The 22,719-nt window shown below is 46.5% G+C and overlaps 1 protein-coding gene across 2 annotated transcripts in view; it reads right to left on the reverse strand.

Annotated features, from left to right (window-relative positions):
• The window catches only part of FAM120A (family with sequence similarity 120 member A), a 1,536,407-nt gene that overhangs the window by 267,638 nt on the left and 1,246,050 nt on the right, over positions 1 to 22,719 (reverse strand). The window lies entirely within an intron of this gene.

Genomic DNA, 22,719 nt, shown 5'->3' on the forward strand with positions numbered 1-22,719 from the left:
ACCCAAAGACCACACAGACGCCGACGACTCGACACCCTTACTGGGCCATAGTTCTTCAAACTCTTTGCGGTCCTGAACTATCGACACCGAGGTGCCCCACAAGCCTCTTCCTTGCAGGACGTTTCCACTTCCCCGTCGACGAGCACCGCTAGGAAAGAAGCTGCCACTTGACTGTCGTAGCTCACCCTGTTCTCCAGACGTTCGACGACCCGTGACTCCTGCCTTAAAGGGAGGCACTCAAGAAGGGCCGTAGATTCACTGACGAGGAACACTACAACGTCCAGTACTTTGGGGTTGCAGAACTATTGGAAAGTCTCTTGTGAACAATACATGGACTGGGCTTGTGATATCTCTTTATTCTACAGGTTGCCCAGGTGGGGGGGGATCTCCACACAGAACTGTGTCTAGGTATCGGGGCCAGTATTCTGCCAATTGTTCTAACCAACTGCTTTCCTCTCCTATCTATTGTTGGTTTCCGTTACGAACTGATTTGTGTGCCATTTAACCGTACAGTTGATGCACTTTAAAGAGATCTAATAGTAATTGTAGTACCACGTAGAACTGTATATTTGCCATTATAGATAACTGAGTACAAAGTGAGTTATCGTGATATTGTAAATAACCTTGAATATTAATTATATAAAGACTGTTTTAACTAATACAGTGTGCAGGCATTCCTTTGTGGGTGCTTGGGGACTACACTGTACTTAAGGACCAGCCCGCATCACCTCCTGAGAAGCTAGGCCTCGATTGCTCGTCCATTGCTACCACAATAAGAGAATCTTGGCTGGGGTCCTCTGTGTCTCTCCTCTACCAAATAGAGAGCAGATGTACAGACCACCCCCCCCTCCTCCGGTCCTTCACAAAGGCGATGCACGAGAAGGAGCAATTCTATCAGGGCGACGATGAACCAGATGGAGCAGAGCAACAGCCCGAGGGACCGAACCGAGGTATGGAGAAACCTTTGACATCCTGACGAGAGATTGTGACCTCCAAAGAGCCTTGAAAGTTGCGTGAGGAAGCCCAGCCAGAGAAGAGATAAACCGCTTTTGTGTTTAAAGGATACCAGCCGCCCTCCCGGTGAATGGCAGAGTTGGGGAGGTGTAGCAGCAGTTGCGATATTAGGCTTGACTTCAGGATCAAAGCCGCCAAAGACCAAAATGACTTAACACAGCCGCTGAAGTTGATGAAAGCAATGAAAGTCTGGTCTGTGTTAAATGAAACTTGACGGCAACAGTATCCCACAATTGAAGGTTGCGCATGTCCCGATAAGACGCGAGAGAAAGCAAAGCATTGCAAAGAACTGTAATTAAAGATACAAAGTAACAGAGTGGTCCGGCGAAAGAAGATGGCCCAATCAAAAGTCTCTGTGAAATGTCTGATGACGTAGAAGCGGCCGGGAGAGAAAGAAACTGAGATGCAAGATTTGAACTGTTAGGTTTGATCCCAGCAGAGGGAAACCTGAATGGGAAAGATATCTTTAAACTTTGAAAGAAGTACTGTGTTTGAAACTATATATTTACCAAGAGGCCTTGGTGTAGGAGAGGAAAAGTGATGTTTGAGGAAAGAAGGTTGAAGTGGTCATGCCGAGGTAAGAGCAAAAGCATCGCAATTTCAAAAGTCTGACAGCGGAAGGAAAGCAAAGGAGGCTTGGGTCTGACAGAGGGAAGCCTATGAAGGTGTGATTGAAGCTTGGGGAAGGGAACCCCCACAAATTGTGATTGAACGGTTTGAGCCCAGCGGAGGGAAACCTATACTGAATTGTGGTAACCAGAAGAAAAACTTTTGTTGAACTGTATTACAAGCTAAAAGGTGACCTGGGCTGGAGTGAGAGAAAGTCCAGCGGTCCAGTGGATAAACTAGTGACTTTTCGTGGAAGGCCAAGTGGGCCCTGGTCCACAAAACAAATTCCATCCTTCTGTCCGAAGCCAGGGTGTGTCACAGGTTCCAAGTGTGCCACCACATGCTAAAAAACGTGGGGCAGGGAGTTTACTCAGCCATACTGAAATTTCTTTTTCAACACTGATTTTCCTTTTTGCATTACACATTGCCTTTACAAATGTATTGTATTAGAAAGAGGGCAGGCATTAGGTTTATTAGTATAGCCCATTTTATTTTGACAAATGGCTGACTAGGACTATATTTTCTTTGTTTGATGGTCGAGAATACTCCCATCTAAGTTATAGGGCAAGATTGGTGTTTTCCAACCTCTTTTAAACCATCAATAAAGGTTTTGAAATGTGCAGCTCTTGTGTCAGTGTCTACTTGTGATACCATGCCTCGCTCACAATACAGAGAAAAGAGGGTGGAGAAAGCCCTGCAGCCAAGAGAGGAATGCACAGTGAGCTGTGCCTTCATTGAACAGGGTAATTTAAATAGCAGGCTGGGCTACACAAGTTTCAATTTAAGTATCAAACCTACAGAATTTCTCAGCAAATTGCTATGCGACACTGCTTATTTTATGCCTTCTCAGGGACTTTCTTTTTGCTAATATTTTGAACCTTTCCTGACCTTTGGTGGTAAGTGGTGCTTTTTTGCTCCATTTACCTTGATACGCTCATCTCTTTAGGGGGCACTGGGCAGTCACTATGTCAGTGCATTTCTTTGTGTATTTTTCCTGCACACCTCACCTTCTGTCAAGTGCGGTAAGGACAATGAGTCCTTGTAACTTTATTTTCAGCAACTTTGTGATTACTTACATTATGTGTCCAGGATGAGCTGGAGGCAGAGGATACTTAAATGTTGACTTTTTTATAATCGTTTGACCACTTAATGCCAAATATAATTTATTTAATTTAATATAATGTGGTTAGTTATTACAAACTTTTCACATATCACCAAACATATACATTATTTACAGATAAATCATAAATATAGGCAAAGTAGCTACCCAACCCATACTACTTTGTCAGTAATTGACTGGGGGATCTAGGGGAACCTCGTGTGTGGTTTCTGCTGCATTGGACTGCCAATAACTAGAGGAAGCTGAGCACACCACAACTGGTTACTCCCCAAACCTCATGTTTTCACAAATCTTAAATATGTATATATAACATGCATTACTCACCGTAATAGCATTTCTGATGATTGTATCTGCTTAAATGTGCATGCTGTACATATAGTCTGCAATCTAGTGTTAATCGCAGAGTATTTAATCTTTCTTTCGAAAATCGAAAGGGGACGTCAACATGGGCGTGAGTAACACTATCCGTAACGTGACGCGCAGTGTGCCCAAAATCCCTCACGCGTCGAGGTCCCTCTGGTTGTGTTTTTCCTGCTGTGAGGGAGCCTTATAGTCTGCATGAGCGAGTACAGAAGAGAGAAGGTGTAAGAGGTCTATGTTCCTTCTACTCCACGAGGGGAGGAAGGGTGGGCGCATGTGAATCTAAGCAGATCATCAGAAATGCTATTACGGTGAGTAATGCGTGTCTTCTTATGCTTGGGAATCTGCTTAGAATCACATGCTGTGCATAGACTAGCGAGCAGTGCCCAGAGATGGTGGTGGGATGTGTGAAAGAACAGTAGCAAAGAGACATTTTAGCACTGCTTGTCCCACCTGAGAATCAGACCTAGAGTGTGTATCTAGGCAGTAATGTTGTGTAAAGGTGTGTACAGAAGTCCAGGTTGCTGCTTTGCAAATAGACTCAAGAGGAACATATCCAATGAATGCTATGGTAGCCCCTGTGCCCCGAGTAGAGTGTGCTCTAGGTGTGAAGGGTAGATCTCTCTTGGCAAGAGTGTAACACAGTGCGATGCAGATTACGATCCACTTTGAGATAGCTGATTTAGAGGCAGGGTCCCTGTTAGGGAGAATTATCATAAATGTGCTAATTCCCTACAGCTCTTTCGCTAAACTTTGAACTTTTAATTTCACTGTGTTTTCTGTGTTTATTTCTTTTGGTTATGGAGTCTAAACAACTCCAAAAGCATAATCTTTTCATATGTTTCACACAGCACCCTCAGTGCAGTGACACAGGGAAGCCGTTTAGGCTGTCCCAAGGTTTAAATACCTTCTCTGGGATAAACTATTGTTTCCCAGAGAAAGTAAAGTGAAATTGACTTTACTAGTCTTTCCAAATTCCTAGACCCAGCACACACAATATTACTGTGCTGGAGGAGTTACTTAGTATCCCCCATGTCTAGAAACTCATGTAGCAGTCAAATACTACCCTTTCCTCTTGAAATGGCTAGTGGCAGTGGTTTTACAACGAACTACCATGATTTTACCCAACCGCCATCAACGGTAGCGTTAAATTGCAGGTGCCATGTTTTTCAGGATGGCGTCTTAGCCCCCTTTGTTTAAACAGGTCACGGTCTTCTTTTTTCACCATTTCTTTTTGGAAAGGTCCGTCTAGAGTTTGTCTCTGCGCGCCAAACCAGGTTTGGTCCCTTTGTTCCTACGCTTTTGGCAGGCTTCAGGAATGAAGACAACCTCTGGCACCAGAGTGCCTGGGGTGGGCAGGAAGTGAGGGAGGTGCCAGAAACTCCCTGTGCTTAGTCTCCTAGGACACCAAATGCACTGTGGTGTGATTGGCTGGCTGGCTGGCTGGCAAGGACAGCCACCCTGCTGGGTGAGTGGCAGCTAGACTGGAATGAATGGGAGCAAACCGGAAACTGGATAAAAGGCGAGTCTCTTGGCATTCTAGGCAGAGTCGGCCACTGCAACGAAAGAACTGAAGACGAGATGGAAGAGGACGGCTGTTGCAACTCCTGGACCGTTGGTTTGCCCGGTGAAGCCCTGCTGCAGGTCTGAATTGCCAAGTTCATCTTGAGAGAGAAGCCCTTCAAGGAGGACTTCTCCCTTTGAGTTGGTGGGACCTATAACTCGTAAGCCACCTGGATACCATTCTCGGAGCTGGTTGTGCTGCAGGAAACCAAATAGCCAGGGAGAAGGACACCAGTTTGTGTGCTTGACTACAGCTACAGGAATTGAAGAATTGCCTTTGCCAGCTTTTTGACCAGTCCCAGTGCAGTGCAGGAGTCCGCGGACATCCTACCTCTTGTCCCCACGACTGAGGCTCAGGAACAGGGAGATCTGCAGGAACTGCCAGGAACAGACGTCTTCAGCTGTATCTTTTTCTTCATTGTAAGGTACTGTGAAAACCCGACCTAGAGAACTTACCTCTCTCTGCAAAAGTGCGTGAAACCGTGGCAACTTGCAGGCGTAGTCAGCTTGTGACCCGACATATGAATCTTTCTTTTATGAACTACTTCTGAGAACTTTGGCAAAGACTTTTTAACTTCCAGAACTGCTTTATGCTATACAAGACTTTAGCCCATTGACATTGGCCCAACCTATTGCATTGAATCAACTCCTCTGGGGAACTCACGCTCTGAAACACGTGTGTATGAGCACGATAAAAATAAAATATCATATCACTGTTTTAGAGTAACTAATATTTTTATCAACTTATGCCTTTTTGCTCCTACTTCAAATGCTCTGAATGCCATTTTGCTCCTACTTCAAAGTACTTTAAATGCCTCAGAACCTGATCTTGTGAAGTACTGAAGTATATTTTTGTGATATAGATTGCCTCCTTCTAGTGAATGTTTTATAAATGATTGTGAAATAAATTAGTAAGTGTTTTACCAAGAAACCTTGAGTGTAAGAATCTGTTTGAATACTTGTAAATAAAGACCTCTGTGTAGCACCACTACAGCTCACATTCCCTCTTGAGATACGCCTGCCTGCTCAGCAGTGCTACCACAAAACTGTGTAGTACAGACTTATATTAAAGGTTGGTTTGGCTTACACCTGTAGTCCTAGTTGTGTTTAGTGGTCCCAAAGGGTACTTCACACAGTACTTCCAGATAGTAGATAACCGCTCTCCTCACATCCAGTGTGTGGAGGCTTCTTTCCGCCACGTTAGTGGGGTTCTGGAAAAAAAGTGGGTAGTTCTATGAATTGGTTTACATGGAACTTTGAGATAATGTAGGCGCAAAGCGTGGGTGTGTGTGACAAAAAACCACCTTATCTTTGTGAATCATGTCAAATAGGCCTTGAATTGAAAGGGCCTGCAGTTCACCAACTCTCCTTATAGAGGTGACCATCACCAGGAAGGCGGTCTTGCAGGTGAGTGCTTTAAGGCTAGCCTTGGGAATTGGTTCAAAGGGAGGCCCGGCCCCATTAGTATGGTAAGAACATTCAGGTCACACCTGGGTGCTGGGTTGGAAATAGGTGGATGAAGCCTCTTTATCCCTTCCATAAATGCTTTAATTACCGGAATTTTCCACCACAAAACCTTGTTTTGGGATGTGGTGTACACTGAAATCGCAGCTAAGCGGACCTTTAGAGAATTGAAAACCAGAGCTGAATCTAACAGGTGGGTTAGGTACCGGACAATAGGTTTAGGTGTGCATTCAATAGGATTGATGCCTTTGCCATTAAACAAGATGACAGAGCGCTTGCATTTGATGCAGTAGCAAGGTCTGGTGTTAGGTTTCCGAGTATGTCCATGCATCTTTAAGGGAGTTGGAGGTGCCCAAACTCTAGGACCTTAGGAGCCTGGCTGCTAAGTTGTGAGTCTGAGGGCATGGGTGTAGTGTTTCCCCTGGATCTTGAGACAGAATGTTGTATGGGCATGGCAGCTTCCTGGGAGGGGAGACTGACATTGCCATGAGAGGGGAGAACCAAGGCCGATGGGCACACATTGCCACAATCATCCCGACTGGCTCTTGGTGCACCTTGTGCACTATTCTGTTGAGCAGGGTAATCCGGGGGGGGGGGAGCTTAGACAAATTTCCCTGACAATGTTATCCAGAGACCGTTCCCCTTGGAGTGGTTCTGAGTGTGCCTGAAGGCGTATTCTGGGCATTGGGCGTTCTCTATAGTGGCGAACAAGTTAACCTCTGGGAAGCCCCAGTCTGCGAAGACGTGGAGTACAATGTCCTCCTGTAGTCGCCACTCATGCTCTACGGGTAGAGGGAAGTCTCTGCTGAGTACGTCCGCCAGAACATGTTGTGACAGGAGGAACATCTTGTGTTTGAGAGCCCACTTCCATATGTTCTGGGACAGTTTAGACAGCCCTAAAGCGTGAGTGCCCCCTTGTTTAAGTAATACATGGCCGTAGTACTGTCCGTGAGAACTAGAACTGTCTTCCCCTGGAGGTGTGTTTGAAAGGCCTTAAGGGCTTTGAACACTGCTAGCAGTTCCAACAAGTTTATGCAATTGGATGCTACCACAGAGGACCACACGCCGTGTGCTGTCTGATGAACAAGGTGAGCCCACCACCCCATCAGAGATGCGTCTGTGGTGAGAGTGGCTTCTACTGCGGGGGTGGTGAAGGTTTTCCCCTGCAGAAGGTTTTCCCTTGACCACCACTACAGAGACTGAACGAGGGCTGCCGAGACAACCACTAGATCATACCACTGGCTGCTGGCCTGACACCATTGGCTCGAGTGCCACTCTTGCATGGGGCGCATAGTCAGGCGAGCGTGTCGAACTAGGTAGATGCAGGAAGCCATCATCCCCAACAGTCGCATGGCCTTGCGTAGGTCACCTTGTGACTGGCTAAATAGTGAGGGATCTGGAACAGCATGTTTTGAACCCTTTCGTTGGAGGGAAAGACAAGACCATCTTTGGTACGAATTAGAGCCACCAGAAACTGTTTGACTTGGCTGGAGTTTAACTGGACTTTTTCTCGTTGATTTGAGAAACCTTGGTTGAAGGAGATCTACGTCTTCTGGGTATTTGTTTGGCATGTTCCGTACGAATCCCCTGTTATGAGCCAGTCATCGAGGTAAGGGTAGACTAGAATGGACTGCCTGCGCAGGTGAGCAGCTACTACCGCCAGTACCTTCGTAAACACCCGTGGAGCTGAGGCAATGCCGAAGAGGAGAACCTTGAACTGATAGTGGGTGGCTTCTATCATGAACCCGAGGTACTTTCTGTGCGCTGGCAACATTGAAATATGAAAGTATGCACCTTTCATATCCAATGTGGCCATGTAATCCCCATGCAGCAGCAGTGGGATTACTTCCTGCAGTGTTGTCATTCAGAATTTTTGAGGTTTGACATACTGGTGAGATCCCCTTTGTGCTCAACGAAGTACACTGAATAAATGCCCTTGTTTACCTGGTGAATGGGGACGACTTCTACAGCGCCCTTTTCCAGAAGGACCTGCACCTCTTCCAGCAGGATGCGCAGGTTTTCTTTCTGCTCAATTTTGCATGCATTATTAACACAATCTGCCTCTGGGCTTTCACTCTGGCATCTACATCGAACATTAATGTCCACGGCAATAATAATGGGCTCTTTGTCCCACAGCACATTGGCACCACTAATTACCAAACGGTTTCCATGATGCTATCCGTATACAAGCATCCCGGAGGATCATAGATATTAATTACTACTAGGCTTGTTTCACTCTTTGGAAAGATGACCCTGACAGCTAAGAAAAAAATAATTCTTCAGTAGCCATCATAGTGAGCCTTCTTCACTCGTTAGGAGCCCGAAGCCCGGGTGTTCCAAGTGCAAAGTGACCAAGTTCAGTTCTTAGATGGGTCTGTTAGGGGAGTTTTCCTAAAGTACTACTGGCAGCAGAACCATAGTAAGCTATCCCAGTGGTTTGTGGATTCCCAACGCTTAGTATCAGTGTGTACTAGCTCAGGACCTTTGTAGAGTGGCAGAGAAGTCAGGCTTATCTGGAAGCTGTAGGCTAGAACACTGAATCTTAGCTAGACATGCGCAACAAAGGAGCACTTCTAATTATATAATCACTGTAAATACTTCAGACGTTTCCCGTAGAACACTTAGAAATACTTGATAATACACTTCAAAGGGAACTTTTATTTGCAGCAACGTTAGAAAGGGAAACGACAATGTTATCGTATTATCCGTTATTGCGCACTCATGCAGTTTTCAGCGGTTTATACAGTAGCACATTTACTCTGCAAACACATAGTTAAGTCACATAAAGGGACGACAATGGGTAGTGTAACACAAGCTTAGTTGAAGGTTCTAGAGATGGTTTCTTCGCTTAATAAGTCTTAAGTCCAGAAACACAAGCCTAGCTAAAGGCAGTTCATAGAGGGCTTTAAGTCTTGACAATCAGCGAATCATGAAGAGTTCCTGTGGATTTCTTCCAGTTGTCTAGAGTTATTGAAGCAGCAAGTTAACTAATAACAAAGGAGGCCTAAAGACAGACTCAAAAAGGGTATGCAACAGGGGCTTGGGTCGGAGGTAAAAGGGTGTTGCCCTGGATACCTCTACGTGCACCCCAAAGCTGTGGAGCGACTTCTTGGAATCAGGTAAGCAATACCTTTTTCCTCAAAGTACCTTATAGTTTAGAAGAAAATACTTGTGCTGGATGCTCTGCGATGTTCGAGCTCTGGATCCGACCTCTGGATTTCTTGGTCTGGTGACTGAAAGCAGGACAATGTACGGGATCACTCAGCAGTAGTCTCGAGGGAAGACCTGCGGCACGACATTCAGCAACTTCCTGGTTCATTCTGCGGTTTTGGTGCCTTTTCTGCAGCACCAACAAAGGACACAGATCGTCCGGTCGATGTTTGCTTCCTGCAGTCCCACACTCTGGCGAGGGCGTCTGGGTGTTTTGAGTATCCTTGCGGGTTCAGCAAAGATTTGGACGGTTTTTGGCCTTTCCACGACGATGCATTCGAAATGGGCAGCATGTCTCCGGGTATATGATATGATATGATATATGGCATTTATAACGCGCCTCAAGTATTGGGGTTCTGCATCTCTGGAAGCTCCTACGACCTCAGGGGATGGCTCACTACAAAGTTCGTCTTGGGACTGGTTGTTCCCACCAGCCAAAGGGAAGGAGTCCACTTCGGAGCTCCTCTGTCGCATAGAAAATGGGGTCAGGACAGCAGTGGTAGTTTCACGGTTTTGCAAAGGGTCTGCAGGTGTCTCTGGGGGTCGTCTTCTTCGTTTACTTCCGTTTCCTGTGGTCGACTTGCTTTACACTCCAGAAGCCTCACCTTTTATACAGTTCCAGCACACACTCCTCTGCAATCTCTCAGCATTTTACAGAAAGGGGCGTTTGGCTGCCGGATCCGGACAGCGAGACCCCCTTTGGGAGCTGGACCTATTCAGGCACTCTGGCAGACAAAGGACATTGGGGTGGAAAACTCTTCCCTCACTTCCTGCCTGCCCAGACACTCTGGAGCCTGGGCAGGGATACCTACTGGTTCCCGCCAAAGGCAAAACACACACACACAGACCTACCTTCCCAGAATGGTAAAAGAAGGGCTAACAAAGAACAACCATGCTAGTAATGGCGAAAAAAGGAGGGAGGCCCCAATTTGGTACTTGGGTGCCCCTATTGCGAACTACCGAGGCTATGGACATAGCCTACGATATAAAAAATACACAATAGTTGGTAGAAAACGTCCACTGCCACCACCCATAACTAGGTGATTGTCTATGTGACTAAAGTCACATGAGCAGAGAGAAGGGGGATACTAATTATCCCTTTGGCACTCCACTGAAGGTGGGGTGTGCCAATCCTCAGTCTATAGAGCTTTGGGAGAGACACTAATTGTTTCCCTAGCCTTTAAGAACTGTAGTTATCTAAGGATATAGAAAAATAATCTTAAAGGAAGACCCTAGGGTTCCCCAGCAACACTGCTCATAAGGAGCTGCGTGCTGCAGTAGTAAAACACAGATGCCTTTAAGAGCTATGGAGCCGTGCAGACTCCATAGCACAGACGGATTAAAAAGAATAGAGTTCCAAAAGACAGAGCTCATAAGAATGAATGAGTGGAAGGACAGCTACATAGATCCTGTCAAAGGGGTTCCACGATGGACTATCATCATCTCTCTAACTAATGGGACATACATTCAACTAGGTTCTGATCATGGACAAGGGGTCTCCAGACAGACCGAAGGTTCAAGCTTAGCCCAGCCCTCCAATCACCATCCGTGTGCATCACTCCAAGTTTTGGCAGTCTTCCACTCAGGGGAGGCCATTCTCAGTCCTACATTCATATGCACAAACGCACACACGGCAAACCTGGTCCATTTGCACAAAGGGAGATTTGTGAGCTCGGGATATAGCTACCAGAAATCAACTCAGTAATAACTCCTCCTGTAACGCTCACCTGACTCCCACGGAGGCGCTGGTCTAGTCTGGGTTGCTGTGGCCTCTTCGAGCGTGATGCGCAGAACTTGGAACACCGACTGAACAGGACCCTCAAATCTTGCTTGTCTGGCCAGTAGGAATATCCTTCTGCAGATGAGAAAGGGGATTAACAGTCTGCAGAATAGTGTGCTTGCTCCCCCTTTCGTTCTTCTCCAACTTCCTCCGAAATCCCCGGTTGAAGCTCACCTTATGGTTTGAAAGGATGAATTCTCCATCCTGCTTCTGGTGCAGGGGCGCGTGTTTGTCCAGTTACTTCACTGGTTTTCAGAATGGCGCTGGCAAAATCCACTTGACTTTTCCGAGCGGAACGCCGTAAGTATGAAGATTACAAAAGTTCAAGTGTCGAGCCTCCTTTTCTGTTGCCTTCCTAACCTGTGATCTGTCCTTTATTTCAGGTGCAGAATGAAGGCGATGCGTTGAGGGATTGAATTGCCGATGGTAAACTCGGGTGAGTTAGCGATGGGGGCGATCCCTCTTAATGTCTTTATATTCCCCCAGTAATGTCTTTTGTCCTTTCCCCATAGGGGCCGGGGTGCGGTACCTGCCAACGAAGCGGCGCCGACCCGAAATGAGGAATGGTCCACCTACAGAAGACCGGTAAGTGTTATGGCGGAAAATTAGGCTTTCCTCATATGTTCCTTCTGCTCACCTTTTGTCTCTTCTTCTCTCCCCTAGGCGCAGAGATGTGGCGACCGGTGCAGACAGTCGCGGTGGAGCCAGAAGAACTCCCGAGGACAGGTAAGTGAAGCACAGCGCTGCAGCGAGCAACACGGTGCTTTTAAATGAAAGTCTTTTCTCAGGAACGCTGGCGTGAAGGTTCCGGATGCAGTTAAGAAGTTTGATCAAATTCTTGGTTTTCACCTTTCTCTTCTCTTCTTTCCTTACAGGTGTTCCAGGATCGAGGCGGGCGTGGCTGGAGACCAGATGCAGGAGCAGACACAGTGAGCGTTCAGCTGCTTGGATGCAGAACAACGCGAAGCGTGAGCTACTGTCTGGGCGTGGCTTAAATAGCCCCCAAAGTAGTTCCAGGTAAGTATCCTTCCCTGGCCACGCCCGAGTGGCAAAATAGTCCCAATGAAAAACCAACGGCGCCAGGACAGAGTCCAAAGAGCCCCTATAAGGGGCTGCTGGGCTTATACCCGGAGGCATGATGCCTGCTCCCGGGGGTGCTGGGCCTGGCCGGTGCTCCGGGGGTAGGCATCATGACAGCACCCCCCCCCCCCCCAAGGCCCCTCCCAAGGTCGTTCCCTCTGGAGGTTTCGGTTTGTTTGGGAAATTCCGATGGAACCTTTTTACCAGCCGAGGTGCATGTACGTGGTCGCTGGGTTCCCAAGACCTTTCCTGAGGCCCGTACCCTTTCCAATCAATTAGATAGAAAAGTTTTGATTTTGAGATCTTAGAATCCAAAATGTTCTTCACCTCAAATTCAGGCTCCCCATCTATCTGGATTGGTTCTGGTGGCTTTATTAATCTGGTTCCTGGTTGCACTGGTTTCAAAAGTGACACATGAAAAACGGGGTGAATCAGCATGTAAGCTGGTAGATCGAGCTTGACTGCCACTGGGTTAATTATAGCTTTGATCGAGTAAGGGCCCAAATAACTTGGATTAAAAGTTCGAGGTCCCTTGAGCAATAAGTGTTTGGTGGCCAGCCATACTTGATCCCCTATTTGGTATGGAGGCGCCTTACTCCGATGCAGATCCGCATTCTTTTTGTATTTCCCTTTTGCTTGTTGCAAATGTGCAGTTGCATCCTTGAAGGCTTGAGTTATAGTGGAATGCAAATGGTCCACTGCGGGCATTTCAAGGCTCAGAGTTGAGTCCAGGTCTGAAGTACGAGGGTGATGTCCATATAGGGTATAAAAGGGGCTTTGTCCAGTTCCAGAGTGTACCGAGTTATTGTATGCATATTCGGCCACCCATAAAATATCCTTCCAATTACCCTCCGATTGGTGCAACATACATCGTAGGTATTGTTCAAGGGTCTGGTTCGTTCTCTCCGTCTGACCATCGGTCTGTGGGTGGTGGCTGGTTGAGTCTTACGTCGATTTGTGCCAGTTGACAACACTTTCTCCAAAAATGAGAAATAAACTGGCTTCCCCGGTCGGAGACTAGTATGGACGGGAATCCATGCAAACGGATGATATTTTCGAGGAATTCCTTGGCTAGGACAGAAGCTGAAGGTAATCCTTTCAACGGAATAAAATGGGCCATCTTGGAAAATAAAACCACCACAAACAGAATAGTATTGTATCCATTACAAGGGGGCAGGTCCGTGATAAAATCTAGTGACAAGGTGTGCCAAGGTGCTGGTGGAATGTCTAAAGGCTGAAGAAGACCGGCAGGTTTTGTCTTTTGGCATTTGTTTTGGGCGCAAACTCCACAGGACATCACAAATGATTTAATATCCTTTCGCCAGGAAGGCCACCAGAATTGTCGTTTAATTTTTTCCTCAGTTTTGGCAATGCCAGGATGTCCTTCCATCAGGGTATCATGATGACGGGAAATAACTAGTTCTTGCAATTCCTTTTCTGGCAGAAATAAGCGTCCTTGGAAGTAAGGTAGGCCATCGTTGACCAAAAAGTAAGACCCCCTTTGGATCCAATCCTGCAAGGCTGTAGAGTCCAGTAGTTGTTTTACCCGTGCTTGAATGTCTTCAAGGGTTTGTAAAGAGGTTATCCCCAAAATTCTTTGTTCGGGAATTATCGGCACAGGTTCTGGGTTTGTGTCTATTTCTCCCATTCCTATTCGAGATAGCACGTCCGCTTTGCCATTCTTACAGCCGGGGCTGTAAGTGATTAGAAAATCGAACTCAGCAAAGAACAAAGCCCATCGGAGCTGATGTGACGATTGAGCCTTGGCAGTTTTTAAATATTGTAAGTTCGGTGATCAGTGATCACGGTGATGGTATGCCTGGCGCCAAGAAGATAATGCCGCCAAGCCTTAAAGGCGGACTTAATGGCTAATAATTCCTTGTCGGTGATTGCATAATTTACCTCAGGCGGCGAGAACTTTCTGGACCAAAATGCTACGGGGTGCAGTTGGTTGGTTTCAGGGTCTCTCTGAGACAGGACAGCTCCCATGGCTAAGCTGGACGCGTCGGTTTCGACTATATAAGGGAGACCGGGACGCGGGTGCTTCAAAATAGGTGCGGACATGAATTTAGCTTTCAATTCCTGGAAGGCCTGTTCGGCTTCCTCGGTCCATTCAAAGCGTTTATTTTTTATTTGAAAATTCCGGGATAAATCTGCGATAAAAATTAGCCAAACCAAGCATGCTTTGGACACCTTTCACCGAACTAGGTGATGGCCATTTGAGGATGGCATCCACTTTTCATGAGTCCATTCGGACCCCTTTAGGTGTCAGGATGAATCCAAGAAACTCAACCTCGGTGGTATGGAAAACGCACTTTTCCAGCTTAGCAAACAGTTTGTGCTGGCGCAGTTTCTCAATGACGGCCCTGACATGCTTTCTGTGATCAGATTCTGAAGAGGAGTACACAAGAATGTCATCGATATATACGACAACACAAACATCGATGAGTTCCCGAAGGACATCGTTCATGAAGAATTGGAAAGCAGCAGGCGCGTTGCACAACCTGAAAGGCATCACCTGGTATTCGAATAATCCATATTTTGTACGGAAGGCCGTTTTCCATTCGTCGCCTTCTTTTACTCGCACCAGATGATCAGCCCCCCGGAGATCTAACTTGGTGTATACGCAAGCGTCCTTCACCTGGTCAAGGAGTTCAGGGATCAGAGGCAGAGGGTAACGGTTTTTAACAGTTATCTGGTTCAATGCGCGGTAGTCGATACAAGTTCTAAGGTCGCCTTCTTTTTTGGGCACGAAGAACAAAGCCGAGGATGCCAGAGACTTTGACAGGAGAATGAAACCATTGGCTAGGTATTGATCTAAATATTGTCTCAAATGCAGATTCTCAGGTTCAGTAAGGGCATAAATCCTGCTACACCGGGCACCAGATCGATTTGGCAATCGTACGATCTGTGGGGAGGTAACATGTGGGCCTGTTCCTTTTGGAAGACGTCCTGAAAGTCTTGGTATTCCAGAGGTAGTTGCATGGAGACAGAGGTTACAGACACTAGACTGATCTTCAGATTTTCTGGGTAGCAGGTTTGTGCACAATCCGGGAAGGTTATTCTCTTTGCTCGCCAATCAATTCGAGGATTATGTGTCTCTAACCAAGGGATTCCGAGAATAACTTGAAACTGTGGAGCCTTGATTACATCAAACACAACTGCCTCCCGATGGCCGTCCGGACCTAGAAGTGTCACCTCAGCAGTGGAATGTGTTACAGGTCCAGAGGCAATTTCGGTTCCATCGACTGTGGTGATGACATCTTTGCTGGTTTTAGGACGCAGAGGGAGGTTAATCCTAGAGACCAATTCACGATCCACATAATTTCCTATAGCCCCACTATCGATGTATGCCTTTATTGCATGCAACCGCTTAGGCTGTTCCGGATCTACGAGGACCATTGGCACAATGAAATGCGAGGTCTTCGAGTTAGTTTTCAAGCTCAGCAAGTGGACCCCTACGCTTGTCGGGCGTGGTCGTTTCCCGAAACAGAGTCTTCATGGTTTTTATCAGCGGCTCCTACCACCTTCTTGGGCGGTTTTGCGAGGCAATCTCGTAGAAAGTGTCCAGAGGACCCACAATAAAGACATAATTGCATCTGCCGTCTTCTTTCACGTTCTTTTTGAGTTAAAGGTCCTTTAACCCCTCCGATTTGCATAGGCTCAGAGACATCAGCACCCTTGGGGTTAGCGTGGGTCTTGACCAACACCCGGGTCTCAAACTTGGACCGATCGCCTTTTCTGTTTTGAAGTCTGTGATCCAATTGGACCACTAAGTCTATATGTTCTGTGCATTCTTGGGGCGGATTTACAACTTGGCCAGGACATCTTTAAGTTCTCCGCATAGACCTCGATAAAATAACGTGATTCTTTTATCCTCTGGCCACCCAGTTTCCACAATTAGTCTATTAAAGGTTGCAATGTAGGATAGGAGGTCCTGATTGCCCTGTCGCAGGGATAGGAGTTCGTCATCCAGAGCCTGCCCCTGAGAGTGTCGAGCAAATAACCTTTCCATGCTTGCTTGAAATCCTTGAAAATCACGGAGAATTGGGTCATCTTGAGTAACCAGTGGAACTGACCAATCGGCAGCACAGCCGCTAAGATATGACAATACAAAGGCTACCTTGGTCTGGTCATTAGGGAAGGCCCCAGGTCTGCATAGGAAGTGCAAACAACACCGATTCATGAATACGCAAATCGTTTGGGGTCCCCAGCAAAGCGTTCGGGTGGGGCCAGCGGCATGTTTCCAGGTAGATTAATCTGCACAGGGTTACTGGGAACGACAGGAGCGGGGTTCCCCCCGGAACCGGGTAGAGGAGTGTGTCCAGCTTGACCTTGCAAAAACTGTCTAGCCAGGTCATCAGTTCTTTCCTTTGATACAATCACTTCCCTCCTGAGAGCATTAGTCTCTTGACGAGCGGCGTGTACTTCGGCCCATAATTCCCCCAGTAGTTGGGCCAACTGATCAGTCTCAGAAGTTTCCATAGCGCCTGGGTGGGAATTTTTAGGAAGGCTTCGCGTTCTGTAACGCTCACCTGACTCCCACGGAGGCGCTGGTCTAGTCTGAGTTGCTGTGGCCTCTTCGAGCGTGATGCGCAGAACTCGGAACACCGACTGAACAGGACCCTCAAATCGTGCTCGTCTGGCCAGTAGGAATATCCTTCTGCAGATGAGAAAGGGGATTAACAGTCTGCAGAATAGTGTGCTTGCTCCCCTCCTCCCCCCTTCGGTCTTCTCTAACTTCCTCCGAAATCCCCGGTTGAAGCTCACCTTATGGTTTGAAAGGATGAACTCTCCATCCTGCTTCTGGTTCAGGGGCGCGTGTTTGTCCAGTTACTTCACTGGTTTTCAGAATGGCGCTGGCAAAATCCACTTGACTTTTCCGAGCGGAACGCCGTATGAAGATTACAAAAGTTCAAGTGTTGAGCCTCCTTTTCTGTTGCCTTCCTAACCTGTGATCTGTCCTTTATTTCAGGTGCAGAATGAAGGCGATGCGTTGAGGGATTGAATTGCCGATGGTAAACTCAGGTGAGTTAGCGATGGGGGCGATCCCTCTTAATGTCTTTATATTCCCCCAGTAATGTCTTTTGTCCTTTCCCCATAGGGACCGGGGTGCGGTACCTGCCAACGAAGCGGCGCCGACCCAAAATGAGGAATGGTCCACCTACAGAAGACCGGTAAGTGTTATGGCGGAAAATTAGGCTTTCCTCATATGTTCCTTCTGCTCGCCTTTTGTCTCTTCTTCTCTCCCCTAGGTGCAGAGATGTGGCGACCGGTGCAGACAGTCGCGGTGGAGCCAGAAGAACTCCCGAGGAGAGATGTGGCGACCGGTGCAGGCAGTCGCGGTGGAGCCAGAAGAACTCCCGAGGACAGGTAAGTGAAGCGCGGCACTGCAGCGAGCAATGCGGTGCTTTCAAATGAAAGTCTTTTCTCAGGAACGCTGGCGTGAAGGTTCCGGATGCAGGCAAGAAGTTTGATAAAATTCTTGGTTTTCACCTTTCTCTTCTCTTCTTTCCTTACAGGTGTTCCAGGATAAAGGCGGGCGTGGCTGGAGACCAGATGCAGGAGCAGACACGGTGAGCGTTCAGCTGCTTGGATGCAGAACAACGCGAAGCGTGAGCTACTGTCTGGGCGTGGCTTAAATAGCCCCCAAAGTAGTTCGAGGTAAGTATCCTTCCCTGGCCACGCCCGAGTGGCAAAATAGTCCCAATGAAAAAATAGTCCCTTTCAGGTCTCAGGGAGGCCTGAATCTTGCAGCATGGTCTGCATCAGGTAAGTGCACAAAACACCTTCCTTTATGAGCCTGGCGCCTATGGCGCCAGGACTGATGTCCAACATGAGCCTGGCGCCAACGGCGCCAGGACAGAGTCCAAAGAGCCCCTATAAGGGGCCACTAGGCTTTTACCCGGGGGCATGATGCCTGCTCCCGGGGGTGCTGGGCCTGACCTGATGCTCCGGGGGTAGGCATCATGACACCTCCTGACACCAGCAAGGACTTCTAGCACATGAAAAAGATTTTCCCTGTAGCAAGTGCATATGTATGCAGCAAAGACATGGACTTAGGCAGCAGAACACAAGTATCTGGCATGCGATACACCATAGAATAAATCATCAGAAAAAAATCCTGTACCACTCTGAGGTACCAGAGGAGATTGTCTAATGAAGACTGGCCTCAAGAGGATTAACACTTAAAATTATCTATCATGCTGCAATGCATATGCAACAGTTATGGAGTGCTGTGACTGTGGATCGTTCTGAAATCAAGTAGCAGGGGTTTATTCATAGGGGTTTATTCCCCTTTAAGAGGGTTCTCCCCAGAGAACCCTCTTAAAGGGGAAGTCCTCTCAAAATGTTATCTTAAAATATTGGTCATAATTAAAAATCCATATACACTTTTATTTTTTTTTTTTAAAGTTCCCAAATGTGCTCCAAGTTCCAAATTGGAGCTATCCATTTTGTATGCAGAAACACTATCATGTGTTTCTTTGATTCGATGCTCTCGCAGGAGCTTGTTACTACCAGAGAGCAGATAATTAAAACACACGTACACAGGGCAGGCAGTACTAGGAATGCCAATCCTAATATAGCAAACCCGGCAAATGGGGAGCAGGTGCAAGTGTTTCTCAGCCACTTGGCCTAAGCCACGCCCACCTGGCACCTTCCTGGTTGCAGCTATTTCCTGCCAATTAGCAAGCCCTGCCCACCTGGTGCCTTGCTGGTTGCTGTTCTTTTTCCCTACTTAAGGAGCCCTCCAGCCTCTTTTCCTTTGCAGATGGGTATCAGGTGCAAGTGGATCTTGGTCACCTGGCATAAGCCCCACCCACCTGCGCCTTCCTGGTTTGCTGCTCTTTTTCCCCACTTAGCAAGCCCCGCCCACCTAGTGCCTTCCTAGTTGCCGCTCTTTTTCCCTACTTAAGGAGCCCTCCAGCCTCTTTTCCTTTGCAGATGGGGAGCAGGTGCAAACGGATCTAGGTCACCTGGCCTAAGCACTACTCACCTTCTTAGCCCTGCCTCTTCCTTCCTGCTCTTCTTAGATCAAGGGCATCTCTCGCCCAGGCATCCGAAGCGAAGGGTAATTTCTGTTTGGATTGTTCGGACCAGGAGAATCCAGGGCCTGAACCCCCGTTCAGACAGGTAAGCATGCACCAACATGTGTTTACTCCCTCTGTCCCCACAGGCCACCACCACCCACCTGATCCCCCTGTGATATTCCCTTTTGCCCCCCCCTTCTCGCACACAGGTGTTGCCTGTTTTGCTTGAATTTTCTACCATGCTCACCTTCCGCCCCCTCCAGTCTACTTCTGCAGGAGTCTGTCCTGATAGATTCTGGTTTCAACGTCTGGTGGCCAATGCTGGATTTGACTTTTATGGACTTCATTGATTCACTGCGTCTCCCCCTTTCTCATGGTGGCCCTGAATCATGCTATTCCCATATTCATCCTGTATCCAGGCTTGCAACATTATGTGTTACTACTGACTTCTGGAATTGTATTCGCTCTCCCCTCTTGCTTCTCCACTCTTTTTGACTGCTTACTCTCGGTTCTCTCCTCCTCTCCCTTTTACCATCTCCTCCCCTTACTTTCTTCTATGCACTTACTCTATCAGAATTGTCCCTGGACCTAGTACGATAGCTCCCTCGTCTGTCTCCTACGCCCTCTCCTCTTACTTGTCCCCCCCACTGACCCTCCCTTGCTCCAGCACTATCTGAAATGTTGTCAGGCCTAGTATGATAGTCGTTTCTGTTGTTCCTCCACTCCCTTTCTGCACCCCCTTTCGCTCACCTTTTGTTTTGTCCGGCTCTAACAGAAATGTCATCAGGCCTAGTTTGATAGTCGCCCGTCTGTTTCCATTTCCTTCCCACTCTACCCCTCCCTTCCTGATCTATGTCTTAGCTCTTGAACTATCTGAAATGTCGTCAGGCTGAGTATGATAGTTAATTTCACATTCTTACTGTTCATGGCCTATAAAAATGTCATTGTATTTTCCCTTGTTCCCTCCCTTGCCTTGAAGCGCTTTGAAACACATTGTGTATAGGCGCTATATAAATAAACTATTATCATCATCATACTTTTCAGAAAAATCTGAAAAGCGTTTGTCTACTGTATCAGGATGGTATTCATAGGACTGCCTGTCTTGTGAACATGTGAACTCGGCAAACATGTCCTGTTTATTTAACAGGGTGTGCTTGCCTTTCTCCTGGAAATTAACTCCTGTGGTCAAGTGGTGAAGGGCTAGCCCTTTCAACCATGCAACCCGAGTTCAATTCCCTGCCTGTCTCTTTTATGGTGCATCAAATTTCAGTTAAAAAAAATCCCAAAACATTTGATGCACTAGAAAAAAAGACTGGCACTCGAATTCGAGTCTAGTGGTTGAAGGGTTTAACCCTTCGTCACTGGACCACACGAGTCCCCGGCAATCACAGTGCGTTTTGCCGTGTTGTTCTACAGCATGGCAGAGAGCACTGTGAAAGCAGCTAAGCAACTAGACCACACAAGTCCTTTGGGAGCTTGTGTGGTCTATTTCCTTACCTGCTTTCACACTGAGAAATTCAAAGTGTTCTTTACCCTTGCTGTACAAGAAACACAGTAAAGAGCACTGCAGTTACCATGGACTCTTGTAGTCCCCAGTGGTGATGGGTTTCAACCACTAGGCCCAAGTGCCACCCTATCTTTTTCCGGTACAAATATTGTTTTTCTTTTAAATTTGATGCACCACAGAAAAAGACAGGTGGAGATTCGAATTCAGGTCTAGTGGTTGAAGGAGCCAATCCTTCATTACTGGACCACAAGAGTGATTCCAAGGGCAAGGCAAACATGCCCAGTTAAATAAACAGGAGGTGTTTGCCTAGTTCACATGCTCACAGGACAGGCAGTCTTATGAATGACATTCTAATACAGTAAAAAAAAAAACGATTTTCAGATTATTCTGAAAAGTGTGTTTGTTGTAATAGGATTGGCATTCATAGAACTGCCTGCCATGTAAACGTGCGTTTTAATTCTAAGCAGTAACAAGTTCCTTGTCCCAGTAGGGGGCCTCCTGCTGGATTACTGCTGCGAGATCAGAGAATTAAAGAAACACAATAGTGTTTCTGCATACAAAATGGATGCCTCCAAGTCATTTAAATGCAGGACTTGGATGCACATTTGCAGCACATTTATCATTGGAACTTTTTAAAAAAAATGTCAATATATATTTTAATTTTTCCCAATATTTTTAGATGATACCATTTTTGAGAGAACTTTCCCTTTAACAAAGTTGAGCCGCAAAACTAAATAAGAATACGGCAAATTCTCTATGATGCCGGTGATACCATTTTATTGTCAGAAAGTAGTAGCAGCAATAACTTTCGGCAGTGAAGCTGGTTTCAATATCGATGCTGTAGTATGGGACAAACTGGAAGCGCTTTTTTGGCAGAACGTTTGATGGCGTCCAAAAAATGCGATTCGAACAGCGATTCAATTTGAGCTTGGTATCCAATCACTGAGTGCATCGATTTTGTGGAAATCATTTTCTCTTTATAGGAAGATGATAATGCCGGGATCTGATGCTCCGTATCAGATCCTAAAAGAAGTTGCAGAGAGACCCTATAAAGGTCTGCTTAAAGAATAGTCTGAGCAAGCAGTAATTAATCTTGACCACATAGGAGTTTCACTAGATATGTTGTGTAACAATCCAGATGCAGTAAAAAAATGGTCAGAAATTGTGATTGGAGCAAAACCATTGAAAGACCATCACGGTTGAAATATAATTTAACTCAAAATTATGATATCCGCTCCGCAAACCAGGTCCCAAAGTGTCTGCAATTTTTTCCATCCAAATTCCATCAAGATACATTTCTCAGACGAAGACTTAATGTAATGCTGACTAAAGAAATGCTGATGCAAAGACATGATGCAAATGTCATAAATAATGCCTGTTGGTTCTGTGATAATCAGGAAGAATCACTCCATCACCTGGTAGTTGAATGTAATGCCTTGACAGAAGATCGAACATTGACATTAGGAAAGTATGCTCCTCTTAACAATGACATGGAAGAATGGTGGTCTTCATTAATTGCAGGACGCAATTATATGTTGGTTTGCGCAGTTGTTAACTATTTATAAAGACTATTAAGTATAGCCCGAGGACGAGAATTGTAAAGATGGGTTTTCCTTTTTTTTTTGGTGTTTTAAGACAAGTGATAAATTATATAAGAACGATGTGTTTGTAAAAAAGTTTCAATTGAAACTATGACAAATAAAAATAAAAAATAAATAAATAACTTGCAACCAGTTTTGAACAGCCTGAAAATGTTTGGCCAAGTCCCGGTGTTAGACAGTGGCTTCCCTAAAGTGGTAACACCAGTCCAAGGCACTTGGAGCAACTTAATGCATGTCTTGGTAACAATCACCTTACAGAAGAGAAAGGAAATCTGAGAGCCACGCCAAGACCATGAGCATGTGAGGAACGGGTCACATGCCCGCAACCCCTTGAGAAAAGGGCCATCATTATCTTTTTGGAGGCCACAAACTATATCAAT

The sequence above is a fragment of the Ambystoma mexicanum genome, chromosome 2p (genome assembly GCF_040938575.1).
Source record: "Ambystoma mexicanum isolate Mex_15411 chromosome 2p, UKY_AmexF1_1, whole genome shotgun sequence".
NCBI lineage: Eukaryota > Metazoa > Chordata > Amphibia > Caudata > Ambystomatidae > Ambystoma > Ambystoma mexicanum.